Source organism: Mchenga conophoros, linkage group LG23, assembly GCF_057382185.1.
Source record: "Mchenga conophoros isolate Kocher_MC1m ecotype Shallow Benthic linkage group LG23, M_conophoros_male_GT1.1, whole genome shotgun sequence".
NCBI lineage: Eukaryota > Metazoa > Chordata > Actinopteri > Cichliformes > Cichlidae > Mchenga > Mchenga conophoros.
In genome coordinates, this window is record NC_140547.1 from 44481514 (window position 1) to 44500614 (window position 19101).

The 19101-nt window shown below is 42.0% G+C and overlaps 1 protein-coding gene and 2 long non-coding RNA genes across 3 annotated transcripts in view; 2 read left to right on the forward strand and 1 right to left on the reverse strand.

Moving 5' to 3' along the window:
- LOC146548073 (NACHT, LRR and PYD domains-containing protein 3-like) overlaps positions 1-19101 on the forward strand; it is a 432988-nt gene that overhangs the window by 346502 nt on the left and 67385 nt on the right. The gene's annotated exons all lie outside the window — the stretch shown is intronic.
- On the forward strand, positions 1646-8179 carry LOC146548090 (uncharacterized). Its single transcript, XR_014890929.1, has 3 exons — positions 1646-1690; positions 3723-3780; positions 8153-8179. It is a non-coding gene; the product is annotated as an uncharacterized LOC146548090 (long non-coding RNA).
- Positions 12431-13910, reverse strand: LOC146548091 (uncharacterized). The gene is made up of 4 exons (XR_014890911.1): positions 13708-13910; positions 13348-13455; positions 13121-13242; positions 12431-12978 (listed from the first exon to the last, which is right to left on the reverse strand). It is a non-coding gene; the product is annotated as an uncharacterized LOC146548091 (long non-coding RNA).

Genomic DNA, 19101 nt, shown 5'->3' on the forward strand with positions numbered 1-19101 from the left:
AATGGACCATTACGGCAAGGCTGGGATGGTCAATTTGGTAAAGTAAATCCGTTGGGCATCTTTCTTTGCCTTTAGACAATAATTCTGATGGCAAAAGAGCCAAACGGGACAGGCAAAAAAGAAAAAAAAAAAAAGTCCAGTCACACCTCCAACACTTAACACCCACAACTACTACTTGGCTCTATATTAGGAGCCACTGACTCACCTGCCAAACACCACCTTTTACAGCACCTACTGTTTATAATGCTGCTCCTCTCTGTCCTTTCCACAACACCTACCTGCATGGTTTTGCTGAGAATACCAAGCCACAAGGTGACATTCACATGATTTAATTAGGAAAGAAACTAGCATACATTCAAGCGGATCCCAAGAGTGAGTTACTTAAAAGACAGTAAATGCACAACTTCCTCAAAGCACTTCAAATATGTGTGAAATTGAAGCCAAAAAATTCCCAGCTAACTTTCCAGGAAGTCCTCCATGCCCGTGCTTTGAATTGGTTTCTTTTTAGATAGATTGCAAACAGTTTGACATGTTGACGTATGTAAAGTGCAGTAAAAATAGAAAGAAAAGAAAGTAGAAAAAAGAAAAAAAAACAAAAAAAACATATCTGTTAATTCACTCGAAGTTGGCTTTTATTTTGAAATCCGGTTTCCACATCCATTCCCGTAATACTTTGAATACACAGGGAACGTAAAACAAACTGGAGGCTGGCTTGACTGCAAGTCTCGAATTGGAGGCTGGCTTGACACCAGTGCTGCACTGACTGTGGGACTTTAATGTGTTAAAAGCAGGTTGAAGACGGCTCAGAAACATTTGAAGATTAAAATTTAGCATTATGGCTGCTGGTGGTTTGTAAAGCCTCTACTCAGCTGTATTTTTGTTACTAATTTATGTTTGTTGTTGTTTAACACAGATTTCAGAAGAGCAAATATGCTTAATAGTTTAACTAGATTTCAATTGTCAGTGTGGGACTGCTGAGTCACCGGAAGAACTCATTTCATTCATTCTCCACATGATGTTCATATACAGAAATGTTTCACAGGAACTGATTTCTCCCAAAGGGTGAACTAGTGTGATTCCATAGATTACCTCTGTATGAATGTACTTCTTAAATGAAGGCAAGTGTTTGTCCTTTTCTGTTCCTCAGGTACAGTACGTGATATCAAGGGCAGGCGGTCAACACTGGGGGAAGACAAGAAGCAGACGTACTTCCAAGAAGGAGCTGCAGTGAGGTCAGAGGTCAGAATTTAACAGCTCAGGTTTATATTTTAGAGGTTATAAAAAATCAAAATGTATTTATAAAGAAACCTTTAAATAATAGTCATAATTATGCTTATTATAAGAAATATCAAACATTTAAGTGGATTTTCTGTTACACATATTGTGTTAGCCCTGCAATAAACTGGCAGCCTGTCTTTGTCCTGTATCAGCTGGGATAGGCTTCATCCTCCCGCAACCCTGAATTGGATACATTGTATTCCAATTATGTAATCTGATCATTTACAAACTCAAGGTATCTAATCAAAATGTAAGTAATAATTATAAAATGGGAAAGCAGAAATAAGTGTGACATGAATGTAAATGTGTGAGCTGACATAGAGGACAGCTACATGTAGTCTGAAAAACCTCCTGTTAAAGGAGGAACCAGTTAGAAGCTGTTTTCAAAGTAGCTGAGCAGATTTCATCTCAAGTAAGCGATTAAGTGTTTGTTCGTTTGTTCTGCCACTTAAAGAGCATTTAAGGACGTCTTTTGAGTGTCCAGTTGAATTAATTCTACTGGCTCTCATGGTCATTTGTTATTATAGACATATTTTTCATGTTCATCCAGCTATTTAGTAAATTCTATCTATTTAGTAATATCCGTCAGCTATAAAATGTAATATAAATATAAAAATATCTAAATATCTCCTGTCCTTTATGTTTTAATGATGTAAGTCTGTTATCGTGTTACATTAGCATTCCTCACATACAGTGGGGCAAAAAAGTATTTAGTCAGCCACCGATTGTGCAAGTTCCCCCACTTAAAATGATGACAGAGGTCAGTAATTTGCACCAGAGGTACACTTCAACTGTGAGAGACAGAATGTGAAAAAAAAATCCATGAATCCACATGATAGGATTTGTAAAGAATTTATTCATAAATCAGGGTTGAAAATAAGTATTTGGTCAATAACAAAAATACAACTCAATACTTTGTAACATAACCTTTGTTGGCAATAACAGAGGTCAAACGTTTACTATAGGTCTTTACCAGGTTTGCACACACAGTAGCTGGTATTGTGGCCCATTCCTCCATGCAGATCTTCTCGAGAGCAGTGATGTTTTGGGGCTGTCGCCGAGCAACACGGACTTTCAACTCCCGCCACAGATTTTCTATGGGGTTGAGGTCTGGAGACTGGCTAGGCCACTCCAGGACTTTCAAATGCTTCTTACGGAGCCACTCCTTTGTTGCCCGGGCGGTGTGTTTTGGATCATTGTCATGTTGGAAGACCCAGCCTCGTTTCATCTTCAAAGTTCTCACTGATGGAAGGAGGTTTTGGCTCAAAATCTCACGATACATGGCCCCATTCATTCTGTCCTTAACACGGATCAGTCGTCCTGTCCCCTTGGCAGAATAACAGCCCCATAGCATGATGTTTCCACCCCCATGCTTCACAGTAGGTATGGTGTTCTTGGGATGCAACTCAGTATTCTTCTTCCTCCAAACACAACGAGTTGAGTTTATACCAAAAAGTTCTACTTTGGTTTCATCTGACCACATGACATTCTCCCAATCCTCTGCTGTATCATCCATGTGCTCTCTGGCAAACTTCAGACGGGCCTGGACATGCACTGGCTTCAGCAGCGGAACACGTCTGGCACTGCGGGATTTGATTCCCTGCCGTTGTAGTGTGTTACTGATGGTGACCTTTGTTACTTTGGTCCCAGCTTTCTGCAGGTCATTCACCAGGTCCCCCCGTGTGGTTCTGGGATCTTTGCTCACCGTTCTCATGATCATTTTGACCCCACGGGATGAGATCTTGCGTGGAGCCCCAGATCGAGGGAGATTATCAGTGGTCTTGTATGTCTTCCATTTTCTGATGATTGCTCCCACAGTTGATTTTTTCACACCAAGCTGCTTGCCTATTGTAGATTCACTCTTCCCAGTCTGGTGCAGGTCTACAATACTTTTCCTGGTGTCCTTCGAAAGCTCTTTGGTCTTGGCCATGGCAGAGTTTGGAGTCTGACTGTTTGAGGCTGTGGACAGGTGTCTTTTATACAGATGATGAGTTCAAACAGGTGCCATTCATACAGGTAACGAGTGGGGGACAGAAAAGCTTCTTACAGAAGACGTTACAGGTCTGTGAGAGCCAGAGATTTTCCTTGTTTGAGGTGACCAAATACTTATTTTCCACCCTAATTTACGAATAAATTCTTTACAAATCCTACCATGTGAATTCATGGATTTTTTTTTCACATTCTGTCTCTCACAGTTGAAGTGTATCTCTGGTGCAAATTACTGACCTCTGTCATCATTTTAAGTGGGGGAACTTGCACAATCGGTGGCTGACTAAATACTTTTTTGCCCCACTGTATCAATGAGATGCTGTACAGTACAATCCTACTGACACAGCAGAGGGATAATGACGGCTATTCAACATCGTTACACGACACATTCGAGCTGCATGACGCAGACAAAGTGACTAAATCATCTTTTTTGTGGTTTATTGTCTTCAAACCAGCAGACAAAGCTGATGGCAGAAGATGTCAGAGAAGAACTTCAGGCCGTGGACTGAAAAGGTATTTTTTTTCTTGTTATCAAAAGACATTTGGAGTGGCAGCTTCTACAACTGGTTGTGCTGAAGTAAAGCTTACAGTCTAAGACATAGGTGTCAAACTCTGGCCCGCGGGCCAAATTTGGCCCGCAGCCTAATTACATTTGGCCCGCGAGGCCATACCAAATTACTATTAGAGCTGGCCCGCCGGTCTTATGCAGCGCATGTACTGCTAATACTACAACTCCCAGAATGCTCTGTTGGCGTTTTGGCGCGTCAGTCAGGACAGGACCCATCCGGTTGTTCAGTGATGACGTGATGAATCCTACTTCCGGGTCTAAAGTAGTCTGCGTTTAATATGGCTTTTGTGTTGTTAACATGTTTAATGTTATGTATTTTCTTCTATTTGATCTCAAAAAGCTCCTAAAACAGTCAGTGATCACTGTTGACCTCCCTCGGGTTTTATTACCGCTAATCATTTATTTAAGCTCAGTTTTTAAAACCTTAGGATGTAACTACAGCCCAGCCCATGCAGCAGTATATGAATGACTAACCTCGTATTGTGGATGGATTATCTCAGTTGTTCTCCTGGCTGAAGTTTGGTCCTTTTACAGCATCCTGCCATGCGATTACATTTGTTCCTGACCACTGAGAACACTCACGTTAACTTTTATCGAGTGGAAAAAAAGTTAGCTTGTTTATATTATGCTAACATAGCTGTGTCGCTAGCGGTCACGTAGCACATCATTATATACCAGCTAGCCCAACTTCAGTAACCCTACAAACGTCACTGCTGTTTAGTTTTCTGTCTTCATTTATGCTGGAAGTGATAGCAGAGCTGTACGTTTTCATTTGTTTCCAAAACCCCGCAGTCAGGACATGCTATATTGTATTTAGATAGAAGCTAGCGAGCTAACTCCCTGCTAACTTCTAACTCCGTTAAATGTCATAAATTCCGTTTTCATGGATGCCTGGATGTTAAACTCAATTGTTACACCTGGTAGAGCAGAACGCTGATCATTTTATTAAAGATGAAAGACTTCAGACAGTTTTTCAACTCTCAGTAATGCCATAGTGATCGTTTGATATATGGACCTGCAGCGGAGTTTAGACCCAGACACAGCTAGTGACGTCAGACTGAACAACCGGATTAACGCCCTCTCCTCTGTTGACTGTAGTCATAGCAACCGCGCGAATACTGCCGCGCTACCTCTCCCAAAATGGCGAAAAGAAAGAACAAAAGCAGGAGCTTTCTGGACAGGTGGGAGACAGAATATCTGTTTACCTATGTAAAAGACAGACCTGTTTGTCTTGTATGTGGAGCTCATGTGGCTTTAACCAAGGAGTACAACATTAGACGACACTATGAAACGAAACACCAAGAGAAGTACAAGGACCTGGACATGACTCAAAGGCGCCGGAAAGCAGAAGAGATGAAAAGAAGTTTTGTTTCACAACAGACTATGTTCAAAAAAGCCATATCACAAAGTGAGGCTGCTGTAAAGGCTAGTTTTGTTGTGGCAGCAGAGATCGCAAAATCAGCCCAGCCCTTCAGTGAGGGAGAGTTTGTGAAAAGTTGTATGATGAAAGTTTGCGACGTTGTGTGCCCAGAGAAAAAGCAAGCATTTTCAAATGTTAGCCTGAGCAGAAACACAGTAGCTGATCGCACACGTGAACTTGCCAACAATCTAAATAACCAGCTGATGGAGAAGGGAAACAGTTTCGTTGCATTCTCCCTCGCTGTGGATGAGAGCAGCGACGCCTCTGATACTGCCCAGCTTTCAGTCTTCATCCGTGGTGTGGACTCAACTCTCTGTGTTACGGAAGAACTTTTAGGATTAAAATCAATGCATGGAACAACCACAGGGAAGGAAATATTTGAAGAGGTTTCCAAATGTCTGACTGAAATGAAGTTGCCATGGGAAAAACTTGTGGGGTTAACGACAGATGGTGCACCAGCGATGTGTGGTCAAAGGAGCGGACTGGTGGGCAGGGTACGGGAGAAGATGCGAGCGGAGAACTGTGCAGGTGAGCTGACTGTTTATCACTGCATCATACATCAAGAATCACTTTGTGGCAAAGCCCTAAAGATGGAACATGTTATGACCGCAGTAACACGAGTAGTTAACTTTATAAGAGCCAAAGGTCTGAATCACCGCCAATTCAAATCTTTTCTTGAGGAGTGTGGTTCGGAATACGGAGACGTGCCGTATCACACGGAGGTGAGGTGGTTAAGCCGAGGGAAAGTACTGAACAGATGTTTCGAGCTACGCGAGGAAATATTTCAGTTTCTGGAAAGCAAAGGGCAAGACACAGCTGAGCTCAGGGAGCAAGAGTTTCTGTGTGAGCTGGCCTTTATGTGTGATATCACGAGCCATCTCGATGCGCTGAACCTGCAGCTTCAGGGACGGGGCGTATCATCACAGATATGTACGCTGCAGTGAGGGCTTTTAAAACGAAATTGTGCCTGTGGCAGAATCAGATGCTACAAGGAAACCTGGGCCATTTTCCCTGCTGCCAAACGATGAACATGCAAATCTCTACTGTTGTGTTCCCATGTGCACAGTTTGCTGAAAAACTCTGTGTACTCAGTACTGAGTTTACCCGGCGGTTTGCCGACTTTGACGCCCAGAAATGTCGATTTGAACTGCTCAGTAATCCTTTTGCAGTTGACGTGGCAAAAGTACCAACAAACCTCCAAATGGAGCTGATTGAACTCCAGTGTAGTGACACGCTGAAATCAAAGTATGATGCTGTGGGCGCTTCACAATTTCCACATTTCATCCCTGACACAATGCCTGGGCTCCGCACCCACGCTGCTCAGATGCTCTCCATGTTCGGCAGCACTTACCTATGTGAGCAACTATTCTCCTCAATGAAGATGGCCAAAACATCTCACAGGAGACGTCTGACCGATGAACACCTTCACTCGATCCTGAGGATTTCCTCAGCTCAGAGCCTGAGCCCAGACATTGAGGAACTAGCATCCAAGAAGAGATGCCAGGTATCTGGCTTGGACGCATCAGAGTAGATCAGTGTGTAGCAAACTGAGCTATAATTACCATTTTCTTTGTGCAATTTGTCTTGCTACTCCCAGACATGGGCTTGAATGGTTTCACGTTTAATGATATTTTTATTAGTTAAGTGGTTTATTATTGTTATTTTATTTTTACATTTATTATTAGCCTGGGGAAAAAGTTTACTGCTAAAATTTAAATCAGAAGGCTGCAAATACAATTTTTATTTAAGAAATGCATTCCAGTGATATGTTATTTAATTGGAATTTCAATTTTGCATGTGTGCAATATTAAGTTATATATGTTTATATAAGTTATATATCGTTCAGTATTAAGCGTTGCTTATTCCATATTCAGTTTTTCAGCAAAACTTATTTGAGTCTGTAAGAAAAGGTTCCTTGTTATATCTGGAGGAAGATTTTTTTCAATAAATATTAATGTTAGCCCACGACTTTGTTCCAGTTTTGAATTTTGGCCCACTGTATATTTGAGTTTGACACCCCTGGTCTAAGAAATCACAGTGTTGATATTCAGCACAAAGAGAAAAGCTCACTTGTTTGAATTTATTTACAATCATAGTTTTATAAATTCTGACTGTAAACAGCTTTTACAGCTTTGATATTGTTTGACACTCGATATCAGGTGATGGGGTTTAATTTAAAGGTTTCTGTGTCCCAATGAGCCATTTACACTGACCAGTGTCAGTTTAACTGTAACACATTCATGATTTAGATTCAACAAAGAAATAACTGAATGTAAAAAATGGCAGCCCTCAGGCAGGTTTATAGAGATATATGCATGCATTATGAAATTTGTGTATCCCAGATAATTGTTATTCATCTAGTCATGGCAGACCTACCTCTTCCTCCCAAGTTAACTGCAACCCAAAAGAACTAGTGGGGCTATTTACACACTCACAACCAGTGTGGGGTAAAAAGAGCCACCAAAAAGCTGTCAGCCACAGATGTGCTAGAAGAGTTAGAAGCTCTACTTATGGAGAAACTTTCTAAGTCTAACAGAGGACAGGTACTCCTGCCCAAATAACATGATATAACCCCACATACAGCCCAGCCATAAAACGAACCAAGTCATTTAGTTAAAGACAGCATGGGACCAAATGCATGTAACCAGCCTGCATCAACCTGACATTTCTTCCTCCTGAATTAAATGAATGAATGGATGAAAGTTAAATGACTACAAACCTAAAGCCACTAGTTCCACACTGGAGCTCCCTGACACTGTGTGTTAACCGTATTTAGCTTGTATCAACAGTTGTAACAGGCTAAGATACCTGAGACACTGCATTGAATGATTGTTCCTGTCTTAATGATTTCAGCTGACTGGTTTCAGCTCAGATGTTCTGCTTTTTCCTTTCAGTAGATCAAAGCAGCTCGTGCTCCTTCTGCTTCCATTTTAGAAGAAGGCGAAGGCTTCAGCAAAGTGGCGTTCATGGTCTCAGTGAACAGTCACGGTCACACACTGCATGTGGTTTTAAAAGCAACATGTCTGTTCACCACAACACTGGAGATGTGTAATATTAGTGCAGCTACGGTTTGTTCTTGAACATCAGTTCTGTTTTCTACTTTGATCACTTAGACCAACAAAGTGTTGTTTTCAGATTCTTTCTTTTACATCTATTAACCACCTGCTCATTTTTTATTACAATTAGTTTCACATAAATGTTAGTGTTTCCTTTATGATCTTTTAATGCTTACACTACACTGTACACGTCTACATTAGAGACATTTCTGTTTCCTGTTTCTGTTGACTCAGAGTTGTGAAATGTTCTTTTATTTGATGCACAATATGAAGCTCATAATTTTCTTGCAAATAAAACTCTAATGACAAACATGAACAGCTGTGCTTATTTCTGAGACATGAGTTTTTGAATGTGTTCATATTTAGACAGTGTGCATCTGTCTGCTGAAACTGTGATGTGAACCTGAGGTGATGGTCAACAGAAGGCAAATATACATCAATATAAAACAATATTGAAGTAATGTCTTTACCCTCTGCAGTGTGTGGACGCTGTGCACGCAATCACCTTATTCACTGTAGTAAACGTGCACCGCTAGCTCACGTGACCGACTGTCTCCATGGTTACATCGTATATTATTAGCTATGTAAACAGCTTCCAAAGATACCGCCATAGCTCTCTGCAGCTGTAACACTTTCACTTTCACGTGTTTGATAGTTATGAAGACAGAATATGTTTTTAAGGTCATGCTAGGCGGTTGCTATGGTGGTTGCTGTGGACTTGGGTGGACCGCTTCCGATTCCTGTTATTAGCTGTCCGCCGCAGGAAGGCTGCGTTCCATTTACAAGTAGTGACAGTCTGCCGCAACTCGAACTCAAACCCCACTTTGTTCTTTAATTATAGGCCTTTTATAGGCGTTCATGACATGCACACACACACATAAAGCACTTTGCCTCACCATGAGAATGGAACTTTACCTAACCTAACCTTAAAGTATCTGATATAGGATAGAAAAATGAAGCAACCAGAGATTTAATGATGAAGACTCTGGGTTCTGTAGTTCACGTTTTACAGTCCTGAATGACTCTTTGCATATGATTTATTGAAGAGCAGTTTAGAATGCACTTTACATTTAGACTGTTGCTGTTTCATTTTTTACATTGTTACCGTTAGGGATGGGTACCGGTGTCCGACATAAACGGTAGTAACCAGACCGAAAAGCAGCGCACATTTCGGTGCTTTATTTCGGTGCTTTTTTTTCCTGAGCTGTGATACACTTCTAGCCAATCATTTTACGTTTCCGAGGATAGTAGGCGGGCCCAGGTACGTACGTTCTTTTAGAGCAGAGCTACAGATTAAAAATGTCCAAGGCGAAGCGGTCAAAAGTCTGGCTGTACTTCACAGCAAAAGATGCAAACTCAGCAGCCTGCAACAAGTGCTTTAAGCTGATACTGTGATACTGTCAAAGGAGGTAACACCTGAAATCCGATGAAACACCTGGCGACGCATAGCGTTTTTTTTAAAAGCCCAGAAATGCGCCGTATTTGATAGCTTGCTGCGAGACCTCACACCGAGTGCATCTACTGCGGGTGGGTTGCCTGTTATGCAACATCCCCCAAAAACACGAAGAGGAGAGTCCTGGCCCCTAGCCCTGCCAGTGTAGCAGAAATGATGACGGATGATGATGGCAGCAGCAGCCGTTCTTCTCTGCGTGAGTAGCTTAATGTTGTTCGTGTGTAATTTACGCTGAGTAGGCTAACCACGTTATTACATTAATGCAGTAAGGTGAACTAGCAAACACCGTCGTAGTTACATGCGGCTGTCTTCTTGTTTGATGGCAGATACTCCCTTCACCCTGGCCAAAAAGGCTAAAATGACCAAAGAAAAAGTGGAAAACAGTTAAACATGAGAGGTTTAGGACAAAGTTTGTGTTTTTTCCATTGTTTAAGCACTGCTTCCAGCCAAGAGTGATACCATATATGCCCCATAGCTGCAGAAAAGGCTAACATTGTTATCTTTTTACATAAAACAGATGAACATGAGAGGTTTTTGGACCAATTTTGTGTTCTCCATTCTTTAAGCACCGGTTTGAGCACCGTTTGAGCACCGGCACCGTTTCAAAAGTACCGATTTGGCACTGGTATCGGATAAAACCTAAACGATACCCATCCCTAGTTACCGTGTTATGTCATGAATAAGGTTCACCTGCTGGGGGTTTGATGGATCAGCTGGACAATACAGTCAAAGACAGACTTCATTCATCATATGCAAGAATCCTAGTTGGATTTTTGTTGTCACTCATGTTTTTGAACCAAATATTGAAAACAATTCTGACAGACTGGATACCTGGTCAGGGTGTACGTTACCTTGTACTCAAGCATTCCAGGACAGAGCCCTGCCCCACCATGAGCCTGGGTGGATACGTGGTTATAATATAAAAGGACCGATACTGAATATGAATATTTCATGAAAATTGAATTATAATACAAATTAGTAACAAGGGTTTCTCTGCACCCTTATCTACCCCATACTCAAAGAGCTGCGGGCAGAGAGGGTGACAGACGAGGATGGCACTGAAGAGAAGATGCTGGGTTTCTGGAGTCTCCTGGTCCTGTCAGTATTAGTAGGATGCATCTGCTGTGTCTTCTCGTGGATGCTCACCTACCTTGACTCGTTCCAGCCTGGTATGGATTTCCCAACACTGCGGACAGTGGCCCACGTCAGAGACGTTTAATATTGATTACATATGTCTGAATTGCTAACCCTAACCCTAACCCTAGCTCAACAGACCACAATGCCCTGGACTGTCAGTATTATTACATGCTGTGAACATAAGTAGCTTTGATCACAGTTTATGTTGTAAAAGAGAAGGAATATTGAAAGAAAGATCAACATTGTGATATTATTTCTTCCAAACTGACCAGAAACATGCTCGTCAGACTCTCACAGCAAAGGATCAGACTCACTGTGTCATGGCGCAGTGGCCCGTGGAAATGGGATGGACTCAAGTGCAGATCAAAAACCGGAGGCCAGGGGTGAGGTGTAACGAAAAGAGACTTTATTTTACAAAGCTCAGAGGCTAACAGAAATTGCAGACTAGAATCAATGAACATAAACTAGATGTCTGAGGTGAGAGAAAATACTGTGATGATAACTAGATGGCAGGGATAACTGGGTGCAGGTACTGGGCAGGGGAAACTGTGGCGGGCCAGGGCACTGAAACAGAGGAGAGAGCAGTCAGGGGAATCCCACAGAGGGTTGCGAGTGAATCTAAGGATAGTACACTGAGCTGTCTTACAAGCTTGCAGGTGGGGGTTGCGTGGAGGGGGGAGGCAGGAGAGGTCCAGGTGGGTGCTGCATGCAATGCAGGGAGGCAGGCAGGAGAGAATGGCAGTTCCAAAACGGAGAGGGATTACCGGCGGCAGCAAACTGGTCTCCAGGAGAGCTTGGTAGGTGGGTTTCAGAGGCTGACGAGAAAAACAGAGGAGATACGGTTAATACACACGATGAGTCACCAAGGAATGGACATGAGGCCGAGAACTGACTAAAGTTGGCAGATAATCTGGCGAAGACCAGTTGAGTGCGCCGGTCATAAATACTGCTGGTATGATTGCCATCAGGTGAGGAACAACAAAGACTCCACCCAGTGGGGAGGAGCCGATGCTGTGGAAAACCACCCAGACCACGACACCCTGTGCATGACGGCTCGGGCCAATGATGTCTGTTAGATTGTCAGTTGTTTAGTGCTTCTGTACAGTTAGGGTCACCGTCTCTATTTCAGAATAATTAATATGCGGAAAACACTAAAAGTTGATTGTCTTCCAATATTCTAGCATAATTAAAAAACTTTGACTTTGTAAGTACATATTATTAGTCCTAATGCCAGCATGAGTCTTCATAACTCCTGCTTTGAAATACTGAACTTTAAAATGTACCTGATGAAAGATCATTTACAGTGGCACTCTGTCAGGATCATTCTGACTGTAAGATCACTGCATTAATCTGAATCCTTCTGAAATGTGCTGTGAATGAATGCTGATGCAACTCACTGTGGGAAAGCTGTTAATAAAATGAATCTGTGACACATGCAACACATTCAGTGAGGAAGAGGACACAAAGGGAGGACACGCAGAGGCTGTGTTGAAGTCAGAAATCCAAATCTTTATTAAAAAACAGGCAGCGGTTACAAACAGGAAGACAAGCAGTCCATCAAACAGTCTACAGGGTCAAACATACAGAGAATTCAAACAGCAGTAAAAAATAACTGGACACTGAAAAACATAAAGCAATGTGTGACGCAATAGAAGGAAGCAGCGCAGTATATTCACTGAATTATCATCAATTACAAAAGAGAAAAACGACGAATTCTAAGGATTATTTTCTTAAATGCAGTTAGTGTGGCTGGTAAAGATGGAAACATACAGAATGTAAACTGTGTGAGTTTGTGAACTTTGTTAGTAACAAATGAGGTAAAAACCCAAAACAGACAAAACACAGAAAGAGGCTCTCAGTATTCATTCATAATTAGAAAGAAACATTCTGGTCGTGGATTTTTACAGTCTTAGTTCCGCTCGCTGTCATCATTATAATCATCATGATCAATGGCGAGGTCCTGAGGTGGGCGGGGCTGTCTCTGGTGATGTCACCATGAAGGAACAGCATCTGGTGTGTTGGTGAAACATCCCAGTACACTGGTGTAGTTTCCTCTCCAGCTGTTTGACACGTGACACTTGAACATTAAGGGGAAGAAGAAGAAACAGTGTTAGGTCAGGTGACCACATGGTTTCTAAAGTAACTGACAGGAAGTAACCAGGCCGTCAGAAATGGATGGCATGTGTTTAGAAATACTGGAGTTGGGTAACTCTACTTACCAAAAGCAGAAGCACACAGATGAAGGATCAGATGCTGAATGTTGCAGGAACATGCTCGTGTGTGGTGGTCATTCAGTGCTGCTCCGGCAGGTTACACAGTCCAAGACTGATATGCTGCCCATCTGAGAGTTTGAAAACACACATGCAAAGATTTATTTTGTGTTACAGTCAAAGTTGGATGTTCATTTTTGTCCTTTAAAAATGTTTGTGTATTTGAAAGCACTAACATTTAAGGATGACTTGGATCGTCTCCTTTAAAGGGGAGACAAGTGTATCCACTGATCCACGTCACTTTACCTGGATGATGACTCCTCCCCCCTCACTCAGAAACACTCCTAATATAACCAAGCAAATAAATAATATTGAAGATTTACTTACATCATTACAAAAACAGCAAAAACATCTCCCTTTGATTCTATTTCTCCATTCCTGCTGAACATCAGGCAACAAATATCTCAATAAATCACAGTAAAATGTAAAGCACATGTTTTCTCTGCTTTGTCTAACCTCTGCAGAGCCTCTGTCAAGAAAAACATAACTGTAAGCATAAAACAAATATACATTTCATAACACGTCACTGGACAAACCTCGGTCAGTTGATTTCCTCTGTGCAGTGCAGACGAACATCAGTCAGCGAGTGACTCTGCTGGTTCTTCTGAGGAAACACCACCGTCTCTCCACACCGTCACCATCTGTGAGCACAAACTGCTGCTCTGCCAGCATGTAGGAATCACATATCACACACACAGGGGTGAAGAAACATCAGAGCTCAACTTTGGATACTTTAGATCTTAACAGATCAAAGCAGCTCTTAGTTTCAGCAATCAGACAAACAATGATACCAAACTGATTCTGTATGAATACAATATGGTATTTTCAATACAGCTGTCAAATTAATTTATTAAAACTAATACAGATATATGTACTTTTTTTTTTTGATAAATTAGTTTGCTAAATTATAAGAATATATATATATATATATTTTTTCATTTAACAATTGCAACTGAAAGAAATTAAATATTGAACAAAAATATATTGTCACATTCTGAGCATGCTCAGCACGCTGACAGACTTGAAGTTGCTACAGATTTTAAGAAGTGATAATTATGGGGAAGAAACTTCTCTTTTTCATCCGTTTAATCAAACATTTGATGCCTCAGCTGTCTCAGTCTATAGCGTTCTGCAACTACAACTAACCTGAAGCTTGGATTTGGCTGCAGGTGCCCCTGTACATCCTTCTCAGCAGCATACATGTGGGTACCATTTAATCCCACTTCTTCCTGAGCTTTGCTTCATCACAAGACCAAAGGTGGCATCCCGTGTCACAGTCTTATCATCATGGAGAAGAAACATTTGAAGAAACATCATGGAGAAGAAACATTTACGCGCCTCCTGGTTTTGTTTTCTGATCCTGCAAAAAGACTGAGGACAACAAAGCCCAGAGAACACGAGATACACAACATCCAACATTCAGACTCAACAGCCTCCATAAATGAAGAGCACCAGGTTGGTTCAGTTATAGTAGATATGAGCATACTTCACATTACTGGGTATGAATAATAATCAAGAGACAAACTTTAAAGATGCAGAGCATGATGTCCCATCATCAGACTGTAAACAAACATCCACCAGGCTTCTTTGTTGGCAGAGGTGATGATTCTCCTATCAGGGATCAGTAGCGTGTATTAACCTGTGGTATAAGCAGCAGTCACTGAAATATTACTGTTTCAGATAAGAAATCTAGGACATAAAAGCCAGGGTGGGAGGGATCTCTGCAAACTGACTTACCTCTGCAAGTGTGAAGCTCAACAAAAATCTGACTCTCCAGTCACAGACAAACAAAAACCTCCAGCTGGGAGATAGAAAACGCTGTCTGGGTCTTGCTGGATGTTGCTGGTCAGAGTCCCACATTAGCAGAGTGCTTCTTGGTCCCACTGACCCATGTGGACAGTGACTGTGGAGAACTGTTCTGGAAAACAGAAAAGAGAATTAAAATGACAAAAAGCCAAACAGGATTTCCACAAAGACTCTCTTGGAATCAGCAATCAAAAAAATCACTGGTTCATATTTCAATTAAATATGAACAGGTTCCTTAACTGTACGCAGTTCAGATCTGATTTAATTTAACTTCCTTCACACAGCACATTCGTCCAGGCTGACAGGTAAACATAGAATTAATCTCAGGTAACATGACTCATAGTAGAGATTCAGTAAGAAAGATTGCAGGCTCTAATATTATTACCACACAATCCAAGGACACACCAACAGCTCCGATTTGTAGAACTATTTAAACAAATGTCCTCTGAATATTCAATTCATGTTCACAGTGGGAGGGTGTGTGTGTGTGTGGGGGGGGGGGGGGGGGGGGGTCGTGGAATTTTTTAAATAAAGTCTGCAACACAGAAAGAGCTGTGATCAAGCTATTTATTACTGCGCCAACACACATCAAACATCACAGTTCAGTCATGTCAGCGCTGCCACAGAAGTTGTGCTCCTCCTCCTTTATGCATTCCAAGGAAGAGGGAGGAAGTTACAAACTGATCCTACCACACTTCACGTGTCTCGCTATGAAACCTAACGGATCAATGGTTAAGCTGTTTTGTGCCCTTGGCCTTATCAGCACCTGTAAAGGGAGTTGTTTTCCCAAACTGCTGATGCTGAAGTAAGTTCATCTAGTTTTAGAAACTTTCACTGAACAGTAACAGTGTCACAACTAAGCATATGCATAAGCACTTTAAATGAGAATAACAGAAAATTTATTTTACAGAGGCTAGAGCCTGTCCCAGTAGTCATAGGTAGAACACATCTGGACAGGTCACCAGTCTGTCAGAGGACTAACACAGAGACAGACATCAGAGTAACAAATCTATTTAAAATTAATGTAAGTTTGCTGCAGCTGTATGTATGAACATGTGTTTCTGTGCTCACAGTCCACCTCTCAGGAACCTGCAGTTCACTTTTAGTCAACTTTAAACAGACCTCACAAAAGGCTGATGTGGCTGGATCAGTAGTCTGATTTAAGTACGATACCTTTGGCCAGGGATTCATCTGGTGCATCGCTTCACTGCAGTCTTACGTATCTTCCTCACACCTGAATTAAAAAAATACTGATATATACAAATAACAGCTTCAGCTGATGCATCCTGACTCAATCCTAGATGTTCAGCACACAGAGACACAGAGGTGCCATTTAAAGTTTAGTGTTAACCTGAGTCACTGATCATTTGCAGTATTACAGAGTCTGGCAGTCTTTGCATGATGTCCACGTCACTGTAAGTTTCTAGCTGACTCTCAGGTGTGACAGGTGTGCCAGCAGGAAAGAGTAATAATAACCTGCATCCTGAGGTTTGTCATGCAGGATTAAAGGAGCCAGGCTTTGTTCACACAGCTAGGATTGTATTTTACACTGACCCTGGGTCAGTATAAGTATCATACAGTTTAAACGAAGCACTGAAACTTGCACATATTTATTATAGATGCACTGAAGCTAATCGAGATATTTGCTGTCAATCTGTGGCTGCGATTAAACACTTTACTGAAAACTTTATTAACTAGTAACTTCATCAGTCATGACAGAAGCTAATATTTCTGTGCTAACATCGTTTAACCAGTAACAGCTTTCCTCCAATATAAGCTAACGTTTACACCGTAACTTTAAGCTAGCACCATAAAGACGGTGTTGTATGTTCACCAGTATGATAATGATGAAGCAGTAATCTCAGTTAACGTGGTTTTATTAACCAGCACAGCAGCAGAGAACTTACATGCTTGGATTCAATAACGGAATGGCGCCTATACCACTCAAAACATACACACACCTACACGGAGGTACGGCAAGCGGATTAGGACAAAATACCAAACTAACAGCAGGTTATCTACATCCCCCTTCTTTAGTACATCCCCAACCGGACATAAAGTTTAATGCATACTGAATAATAATAATCACAGCATAAAAGGTGACATACGCTGACCCTTAGGAACATTTAAATTTGCAACCAGATGGAAGAAATAAACATGACAGGAATATCATTTTGCTGTATAAAGTTAAATATGATTACTACTGAAAATCACCTCAAACAGAATTTAACTTGAAGCATTGACATCAGTTACTGATGGCTCAAACATCAAACCTGAAAATGTTCTGTGTTTTAACTAGTACCCAATTAATCCTTATATCTTGGATTTGGTTTGCACACACGACCAAAGCGTGTCCTGTAAACACCATCACTCTTGGAAGGTCTTGGAGAATGCAAAACATCAGAAGAGCTCTCAACATGAGTGCTGTCTTTAAACTGTTCTACATCATTGTTTTCACCCACAACCTGCAGTCCATCATAATGATGATGATCAGTGTCTTTCTGAACAGTAACAGGCTCAGACACAGGCAATATGTGTCTGCGATTTCTCCTGTAAGTGTTTCCATCTGACTGTACCAGGTAGGATCTAGGTTCTTTACAAAGTTCCTTTACCACACCTGTGCGGTCATAACCCTGTGGGGTCTGTAACCTCACTACTTGTCCTTCGTTGAGAGGTGGAAGTGGTCGGCTGGATCTGTCATAACAGACCTTCTGAGTCAGTCTCTTGTTGAGTAGTTGGGCTTTCACTCTCTCAGATTCAAGATGTTGTGGTTCGAGCAGTTTCGTTGTGATTGGGAGCGTAGTTCGAGTCTGTCTGGATAGAAGTCGTTCTGCAGAGGAACCCAGGTTCACATCACGTGGAACATTCCTGAGGTTCAGCAGGTTGAGAAATACATCAGTGCCATCTCTGTGTGATTTCTCCATCAGCTGTTTAGCACTGCGCACTGCTCTCTCAGCAAGCCCATTGGATTGAGGATACTCTGGACTGCTGGTGACATGTTGAAAGTCCCACTGTGAAGCGAAGTCTTTGAAACGCTGGCTTGTAAACTGCCTGCCATTGTCTGAGATCAGAGTGTGTGGAGCACCATGAACTGAGAAGTGTCTTTTCAGCTTTTTGATGACTGTCGCTGATGTCAAATCCTTTAGCAGGTCAATCTCAAACCAGCCTGAGTATGAGTCGACTACTACTAAATAGTGCTGACAGTGCCACTCAAAGATATCTGTAGCCACAGTTGACCAAGGAAGCTCTGGAACTTCATGCAGATGAAGGGGCTCTTTTTGTTGATGAGGTTTAGTGCTGTTACACACCGAGCAGGAAGTAACTGTTTGTTCAATATCTCTTGACATGAACGGCCAGAAGACGATCCCCCGTGCTCTCCGCTTGGTAGCTTCTACGCCGGGATGTCCTCTGTGCATGATGGTGATGTAGTCTCCTTGCAGTGATTTTGGGATCACAGCTTTGGAACCTTTAAGAATGATGCCATCATCCACAATCAGCTCATCCCTGAAAGGAAAATATGGATGAACTGCTGTGGGAAGGTTGTGGAGTCGTTGTGGCCAACCATGTTTAATGAACGAGCTGAGCGCTTGCAGTGTCTCATCCTCAGCTGTGTGTCCTTTAAGTTCCTCCAGGCGTGAAGAAGAGATGCAGCTCACCGTCATGACATCAAAGTTGTCCTCTTCTTCAGGCTGCTGGAAAGTGGAGCTGTTGGGAGCACGAGACAGTGTGTCAGCCAGATACATGTGTTTTCCACATTTATATGTGAGGGTGATGTTGTATTTTTGGAGCCTTAACAACATCCTCTGTAATCTGGCTGGTGCAGCGTGAATAGGTTTCTTTAGTATGGTGACCAGTGGCTGATGGTCTGTTTCTACGACCACAGGCTTGCCATATATGTAGTCATGAAACTTTGTACATGCGAAAACAACAGCCAGCAGCTCCTTTTCTATCTGAGCATATCTGGTTTCAGTGTCTGTCAGAGTACGTGAAGCATATGCCACAGGTCGCCCTTCCTGTAAGCAAGCTGCACCAAGACCATACTGTGATGCATCGCACGTTAGTGTCACAGGTTTGCTGACATCATAATATGACAGAACAGGTGGATTAGACATGTGCTCTTTAAG